General features: G+C 23.6%; 1 long non-coding RNA gene across 1 annotated transcript; it reads left to right on the top strand.

The window, feature by feature from the left end:
• The first annotated feature begins 3,399 nt into the window (after nucleotides 1–3,399).
• Nucleotides 3,400–4,478, top strand: LOC116186150. The gene is made up of 2 exons (XR_004151104.1): nucleotides 3,400–3,689; nucleotides 4,429–4,478. It is a non-coding gene; the product is annotated as an uncharacterized LOC116186150 (long non-coding RNA).
• The last annotated feature ends 5,155 nt before the right edge of the window (nucleotides 4,479–9,633 follow it).

Here is a 9,633-nt window from a genome sequence, read left to right on the forward strand (position 1 = left end):
AGTATGTAATATATGTATAATATGTATCACAGATTTTAGGAATCCTCAATAATTAAAAATTAATTAAAAAATTTGATCAAGGAAAAGTTAGGAAATTGGTGTATTTGAGACAAGTCAATGAAATGCTTATAAAAATAAAAAAACAAAAAAGATTAAACAAATAACTTCATGTAAAATATCAGACTGAAGGTAAAATTGAATAAATAATGATGAGATGAGTTGTATAATTGATAATGATATTGGATATTGGATATTGGATTGTGAAACAAGTAAATGAATGGAATTAATTTAATAAAAATAATGTAAAAGAAAAGAAGAAAAAAAATAAATTCAGTAATAATTTTATTGTAAAAGAAGTGAAATAATAATATTAGAGAAAACTGTTTAATTAACAGATAAGAAAGAATGAAAATGCTAAACTAAATAATGAAACTGTTAAAATTTGCTTCAAAATATTTAATATTAATATTAAATATTTGAATATTTAATATTAATATCCATAAGATATTTCACAATAGATGAAATAATTCGTGTCAAGTTTACGTTTAGATAATAAAAATTTTATTATAATTATTAAAAATAAAAAATATAAATTTCATAAAATTAATTTAATAATCGATCAAAAATTTCTAATCTAATCTAGTTAATTAAAACTTACCATTAAAAAAATTATCGAAAAATCGACAATTGATATGATTAAAATTAATTATTAAATTTTTAATTAAAAAAATTAATCATCGTAAAATTGATTAATTCAATTGATATCAAATGAATTAATTAAACTAGAAAAATCGACTCAATTGATTTAATCAATTAATTTTCAAACTAATCGCTATAAGCATCGATGCTGAATGCAATAAAACAATTTTTATTATTAATTATTTATTTATATAAGTACTTTTATGAACATATATTTTTTATTAAAATAGATCATAAAGTTAACAAAATTTTAAATGAAATTTATTTATTTATTTAATGAAATGTGTAATGCGCTCTTTTTAATATTCGAAATAAATTTTCCTTATCGACAATTATTATAAACGAAATAATAATAAAGATTACCGACGACAAACAATTTTCAGTCAATTATCGCCATTAATTACTTATTACTTGTTTAAAATTAAAATCAATATTTTTTAATCATGTTTTTGAAAAGCTTTTTGAAAAGTCTTCTTTATATCTTACGATTATTATTATGCTTGATTTAAATAATAAATAAATCTTTGTTAATTATTTTTTTCATAAAAATTTTTAGGATTATTTTTCTTAGTTCTTTTTAATTTATTCTCTATTAATATTTTTCATTCTTGATTATTATTTCACTTGCTAATATTACGATAAAACAAAAATAAAATTTTGTTTTTCATCTATTTGAAACTTTATTCAGTTTCCTATTTATAATTCATATTTTCATACTGAGTTTTCTATAATTATTTTCAATTTATCCAAAATTGTTCGACCAAATATCTTATATTGTTAAAAATAAAATTTATATTTTTTCGTGCCTAACTTTAAAATCTTTTTTTAACAATTTTTATTATTTATTCTTTAAATTAAAATACAATAAAAAAATTGTACAGAAATTTTTCTAATCTTTCCTCAACTATAATACTTTATATAAAACCAATAGATATCTTAAAAACATTAACGAAAATATGTATCGAATTATGTATCGCGTCGACATTTTTATTTCGCTCTTCGTTTTCATCAAAACATAAAAGAAATCGTACAATAGTTATTGTTTTTATTGTTTAGAACAATTAAAAAAAAGAAGAAGAAGAAGAAGAGGAATAGAAATTGAATATTGGAAAAAAATCTTGCAGCATGTCATAATTCCATAAAACTTTAAAAAGCGTCGAGCTTCGTTCTTCATAAATCTCTAGCGAGTGATTGCGTTTTCTTTGCTGTCAACCAGTTTGCCGGAAGTCGAGGAACCGTTACAAAGGGAACGAGATCGAAGTAAATGAAACTGCGGGCAAAATGATGACACCGACTATCCGACTTTTTTTCCTCCTCCTCCTCGCCCCCCTCCCCTCCCATCGACGACTGGAGGAAAAATTGGTGAAAAACGGATAAAACGATCCGAGGTAAATGGAATTTTCAAGGGAGATTGCTCGCAATTCCGCGCTTCGCTCAACTGTTTGTAAACTGCCATACGTACGAATCAGATTTATAAAGTTTTCATGAATTAGCAAACTCTCTGACGAAGAGAAAGATTCATCGTCTCTTTGAGAGTTGAGAGAAATCGTTCACGTCCTTGAAAAATATTCAGTTAAATTGGCATACCAATTTAATGCTCACGTATATTTAACCTTTGAAATATAAATTCGAAGATTTATATTTCATTCATACATTTCGTTCATTTATACTAATGAATGTTTGATATGTAAAGAGGATATAAGGATCATAGTGGAAATTATTTTGAGAAATTCGTATTTATGTATTAGCATTTAAGAAAAAAAAAAATATTTTTTCGTTTATTTTTACAATTCGTATAATTTCTCTGATTTCAATATTAATTTTAATTTGTAACTAATGTATTGAAATAACTTATATCAAGTAATTTTAACATATTTCCATTTTCTATCGATTGGATTTACAATTATGATTTTTTGTTTCTTACGATTTGTATCTATCATAAATATTTATAGGATATTCGTATAATTTGGATTATAATGAATATGTACAAAATATAAATACAAATAATGATAAAAATGTAAAAATATTGATTGAAGTTTATTTATTAAACTATAAATAATTTAAGTTTGCATTTAATAAAGGAGAAACAAAATTCAAAAAAAAGTAATCTCGTTCATCCAATATAATTGCTTTAATTAATAAGTTTATAATTTAATAAATAACTAACTAACATTTTTGTGTATCAAATTTTTTTTAGAATCATCATTTCATATTATCCTATGAGTAAATAAACAGTGTATAAATGTTAGAATATAAAAGAGTTTAGATAAAATTTTGTTGCTTAGCACATTATTGTTATTTTATTTAATTTAAACAAAATATTATTTTTCGAAAAAATGTAATAAAATTTTATAATTGAATGATTCTTTTTTTATGAAAAAAAATTGGATTTTTAAGTGGATAAAAAACAATAATATATATTAGAAAAAAATAAATTTGTTTATATAAAACATATTCTTTAATTATTAACAAAAAAATAATTTTTAATAAATAAAAAGATATCACAGAATTAAAGAAATATCAAATTTTATATTTAACTTTTATAAAAAAATTGTTATTTTAAAATAACTATTTTAAATTTTTTAAATTCAAACAAATTTGTATTAAGGCAAAATTTGTTTATTTTCTATAGCATCTATACACTCTAATATTTTTTATTTAAATATATTTAAATTTTTTAATACTTTTGTCGAATTGTGTATATTTATTCTAAACACGAAATATAAAATTCAAAGTTATATATTTTTACTTAAAAATCACGTTTCTATCGAATTACCCAGCAAATGAACGATTCGAAATTTCCAAGAATAGCAAAACATCGAATTTCTTGCAAGCATAAGTCTACGGGTGGAAACATTTTGAGAGCCGTGGAATTAATGAATTAATGTCGCCGGGAAACGGTGTCGACAGCGTTAAACGACACGATAAACTTTCAACGAAGGCTAAGAGCATTAAGTGCTCTCTTTTTATATCGATTAACATCGTTAGCGGTAAGCGTTGGTTATTTTCAAAGACGAAAGCTGGTAATTGTCTATTGACACTTTTCGCGATTGAAACAATGACGCAACGTTTTCAAAGAAAACGATCTATTTTGATCTTTTTCTCGTTTATATAAAATCGAAATAAATTCAGATTCAACGGATTTTTTTTAATTTATTTATTTATTTATTTATTTATCACTAGCTCCATAATCGCGTTTCTAGCGACCCAATAAAGAATAATGAATATATTTCGATATCCAGGAAATGAAAATTAAACGAAATAGGAATGAGTTTTTTTTTTTTTTTAACGTTTATACTTCAAGAGATTCGCGATTCAGAGGCGGAGAATTTCTTCTGAAATATGTATACAAACAGTTTCTTATTTTACGCTCAAAAAGGGTCGAACGCTTTGAAAGAACGTGTCTACAGAAATGAGGAATTTCAGAGACACGTTTATCAGATCTCTCTACGTTTAACGCGTTTCTGCTTTTCGTGTATTTCATGATATTTGTTTTCTAGATTCCCGCGTTTGAATATCTTTTAAATATCTTTCGATGAACTTTTAAAAAATTTATCTCTTCCACGATTTCGATCAATCTCGAATAATGTTGTTAAGAATATTATTTTTTTTTTCTATTGAAATGTTTAGCATATATATATGTATAACAATTTTATAAAAAGTTACTTAAATTTTCAGACTCACAAAAAATTATAAAAAATTATAAAAAGCTTTATTATTTTTTTCCAGGAATTATAATTTTTTAAAAAGATTCATTTTTAAATCCAATTTTAAAAAAATGTTATTCTATTTTAAAGAATGAATCGAATACTCTTTGCCAAAGTTTGTACATGAATTCAATTTTCGATATGCAAGATAAGATTTGTGTTAAGTTTTTATTTGATGTAAAAGAAAATATTTTCTTATAAATATTTGTGATATTTAACGACAATATACAATCTGAAATGTGTCCAAGTTTGATACATGTATTACATTTTATACACAACAATAATCTTGTGTAAAGCTAAGACAGATTGTAATGTGTAACAATTGTTCGTTCACATTTATGAAATACTGTAGGATCTGTAGAATTCCATAATGCAAGAGACACGTTCAGGATTTCATGTTACACGAGAAAATTTTTTGGTCATTGATTCAATGACTAAAAAAAATAAAAAATTGAAATTAAAAAGATTTTTTTTTAAATATAATAAGAAAATAATATGCATTTTATTTTACTTTAAAAAACAACAGAAACGTAAAATTTTTTCATTACATGTACAAAACAGCTTAAAGTAAAAAAGCAAATGTATGTAATTATCGTTAAAATCGTTTAAAATTAAGTTCAATCATTTTTTTTTTTTTTTTTAAACCCGACCGGCAAAAAAAATTAAATTAAAAAAAAAAAAATGCGTATTATATTTTTTTATTATATTAAAAAAAAACTTTTTAAATTTTTTTTTAAAACCGACTGAAAAAAAAATTGAATTTAAAAAAAAAATAAAAAAAAAAACGGCGAAAAATTAAAAAAAAACAAAAAAAATACATTTGAAAATATTTTTTTTTTAAATTCAATTTCTTTGTCAGTCGAGTTTAAAAAAAAATAATTTCAAAATGTATCTTCTTGTATTATTTTCAATTTTACGACGTATTTTTATATACTTATTTTTCAAATTTTTTTTAATCATATTATACGAAGGCAGTAGCGCAATTTTTAGTTCGTGAATGTATCACATTGAACGATGCGCTACTGTACACAATTGCGTGTGAATATTCATTAGCACTCGGTCATGAAGTTTTTCACGGAATTCATATTAAAATAAATAAATTCGAAAGAATGTGAAATAAATTTATTAAAATAAATTGAAAAAGAATTGTGTTAATTTTCTTTTTTTCAGAAGAATATATTCCGACGTATTTTATTTTTTTCAATTATTGCTTTTCGATCATTTTAATATTTATACGAAACCAGAGATATTTTGGATTCGGGTCGAATCGGGAAACATCGGGCAAGATCGGACAAATTCTCGTATCTTTTCAGGATCCCAAAAATATCCGACTGTACGTATATCGAAATTTCGAAAGTATTCGATTGCATGGATATTTTATATTTTTACGATATACAACATATTGTTTATCTATAATTTTATACATAATTTGTGTATAATTTGTTATTATATTGTATACGTATAATGTATAAGAGAGATCAAAGAAAAATAAATAATGAACTGATATCAGAACTGATGTCAGATAAAATAAACATCATCAATTGCAGATTTTAAAAATTATATTGCAGTTTCTATAAATTTGACATTAGATATATTTGAAAAATTTAGTATTAAATTAACTTTATTTTTCAATAAAAAAAAACTAAAATGTTCGGATAGAGAAACATTAAAAGACAATTAAAAAATATATATGTATTTACGAAATACAAACATTGAAAATTGATAAAAATATCATCTCATGCAATTCTCTTTAATAAAAGAAATAATAAAAAATTTTCTTGTCACTCCCGCTATTCAGTTGACAAACGAATTGTTTTTCACAGCAAGAAATATAATTTAAATCTAATCTATAAAAAATTATTGGAAAATATAAAAGAAATTTATTTTTCAACGCTAATTGTCATTATTTGTTTTTCTTTTTAGTTCGTATTCCTGTTATGCAATTATATGTATATACTTTTGCAATCTCGATATGTTCGTGTATAGTCGGCTACTTTCGGCATCTCGATACGTTTACATGCAATAAGATACTTTCAGAAGCTCGTCCGATCTTGCCCGACTTCTGCCGAGCTAAAGTTCGGGAATTCCGTAATTTCACAAATCCGCACATTCCTAAATTGAAATCTCATTTTACGAAAGTTTGTTATAGACACATTCTTGTCTAGGTCAACTAATAGAGATAAATAGTAATTTATTGAAATATAATATCTAAGATATAAGTTGCAATTTTTCAATTAATTGGTTAACAGGTTAGGTTAGACAAAAGTATGATTGTCTATGCCAGAAACCAGACATACATATAATAATAATACATAACGAAAAATATTTTTTTTATTCTTCTTGACAAAATATTTCCGGTAAAAAGTAGCATTTCGAATTATTTAATTTATGTTTATTGTATCGTTTTATAATAATTTAGATTTAGTCACATATGGAAGATTGGTAAAAATTTTATTGGTAGTGTGGAATTTTTAGAAACCTATTAACCTATATACTTAAAAAGACAAGTGTGACGTTTAGTTCATATAAAAATTCTTCTTATATCGATCAGAATCGAATAATTATAAAATTAGATGCAGATATTTGGAGGATATTGAAAAGGGAACCGATCGATGAAGCGTATCAAATATTCTTTATGTTTTCGCAAATAACTCATATTTTTAAACGTTTCGTGAGAATATTGACAATAAGGGAAATCATATTAAAAGATTAAAATTTTTTCGTGTATCTCTTTTTCAATCGAAATTGTATTCAATATTTATCTTTGCTCTTAGAATAATCTCCATACACAGTTATTTTATCATTATTCAATCGAGATTTAATTTTTGAATTCGATTTTTTTTTTAAAGAGACTTTAAATTAAAAAATTTTATTTTTTGATTTATTTCAGATTTTAACATCATAATATTATTGTATCACGTTTCCTATAGAATTCTATATGAATTCATTACCTTATATAATGTATCGGTGTGTATTATATAAATATGAATCGTATTAAAATATATATTGCTATGGAGACTGACTCGAAAATTTTTCATCGTATTTAAATATAAAACGAAATTATTACACATGCGCTTATTATTCGACACAAAAAAATCTCTATACTTTCAAAATTAAGTCCCAAAATTAATTCAAATTAATTTTTGAAATATTACATCTCTAATTATTCAAAGGGAAAAGAATTTTTCAAATAATATATATCAATAATTTTTAAAATTAAACTAAATGAATATATTAGATTAAAAAAGGTATTTAAAAAAAAACACTATTTTGTTTTTATTTTTTTATTTTTTTTATTTTTTTTTAAAGAATTTGTATATGATCAATCATACCAATTTGTTAAAATTTTAAAATAAAATGTTACGTTACTGCATGTTTATATTTATATTTTATTTTATCCTTTTGTTATCTTTATTTATCATTGAAGTGTTATCTGTCACAAGCACAAAATTGTGTCATTTTTTAATCTTTACTATCAGCAGAAAAAAAACAATTTAAAATTACATAAACAAATAATATTGTCATATTAATTGCATAAATTGAAAAATTCATAATACGAACGATTAATTTGCTTTTACAGAAAAAAAAAAAAGAAAAATATTTTAACATTTTTCTTTTTCTTATGAATATGGATATAAAATTTCTCTTCGACAAAATATTCCTTCCGCCTTATAAATTGAATAATCGTAATCGATATGATCCGATATATAATTATATCGTGAAATCTAATCGAATCATAAAGCTGTGTGTGAATAATCAAACGAATCAAAATTATTCTCGACAAAACGTTCCTTCTATAAATCTCTTCACTTTAAGGTGATTTTTAAAACTTTTTTCTCTGTTCCGATACCTTCGAGCAGACAAGAGTGTATATTTAAAACTACGATACGCGATTTAAACGATTGTTGTAATTTTAACTCCCCCTCTCTTCCCTCTTCCTCTCCCTCCCCATTCGCTCTTGACACATTTCACTGTCAATGGGAGAAGACTGAAAATGCAACGACGATATCGCGGCAAAACGGGGCGGAAAAACGAGAAATTAAATCGATCGATCCTCGATCCGATATTTTTCCATGCGAACCGATTATACAATGCCGTATATAACACGATACGCGAATAAATTGATTTCACGGGATATCCGCCCTATGCATAATAGGTTTTTCGGTAATATTTAAACGAGTGGTGGATCTAATGAATATGCATAACGGAAATAAATTAAACGAGTAAGATCGCGTTCAGGGGTTAATTTGAACGGCATGAATTGTACGGGCAGCTTGATAAAATTGTTCCCACGAAAATATTCCATTGAATGTAACTTAATGATTCTGTATATGAATAAATAAAACATTTCCGTTTTATCGAAATATCTCCTACATTCAAGGGAGAATTTTTCTTTTATTCGAGTTATTTTGATTATTTCCATGTTCAGATGTTTGTTATTTTATTCTATTGTTCTTTTTTTTTTTATAATTTACTCTTTCAAGTTGAATTATATCACAATCGAGGATCTCTATAAATCGAGAGATATTCTGTAGATCGAAGTATAAATCTTACGTTAAACTCGTATTATTTGTCACATATTTTTGTTTTGGATGTGCTTGCTATTTTTTTCTCCGCATCTCGAATATATAATAGAGTGATTCAACATTCATTGCAATTCGAAATAATTATGTATTATAGGGGCAAGAATTGTTAGCAAAAATAAGATACGAAATTCATTAAAAATAATTGTATGTTATGATATAAATATCAAATGCATACATATAATACATACAATTGTTAAAGAATTATTAAATCAGTCTAGTGTGAAATAAATAGAAAATGTATAATTTAAATTCTTTTTTTGTTGAGAAAACAATGAGAAAGCAACATATTTAATTGGACATACATTCAATAACTTTAATATTAATGCATAGAAAGATATATGAAATGTGAAAAATGGTATAGAATATTCAAGTAGGAAATGTTATTTTAAAAAATAATATTTATTTCTTGTTGAATTGACAATTATGATTATATTATGATTTTTTTTCATTTTGATTTGAATAATTTCTTTTAATTGCAATTTTATTTTTTCGTTGTATTTTTTTCATAATATTCATAAAACTTAAATTATTATTTTTTTTTTTTTTGCATTTATGTCATATGAAATTGATTTAACATTCTTACAAATTTTATAATATATTTTATATTTATACCATAATATTTTACATACAAATTTACAATA

This window comes from Apis dorsata, unplaced genomic scaffold (genome assembly GCF_000469605.1).
Source record: "Apis dorsata unplaced genomic scaffold, Apis dorsata 1.3 scaffold_470, whole genome shotgun sequence".
NCBI lineage: Eukaryota > Metazoa > Arthropoda > Insecta > Hymenoptera > Apidae > Apis > Apis dorsata.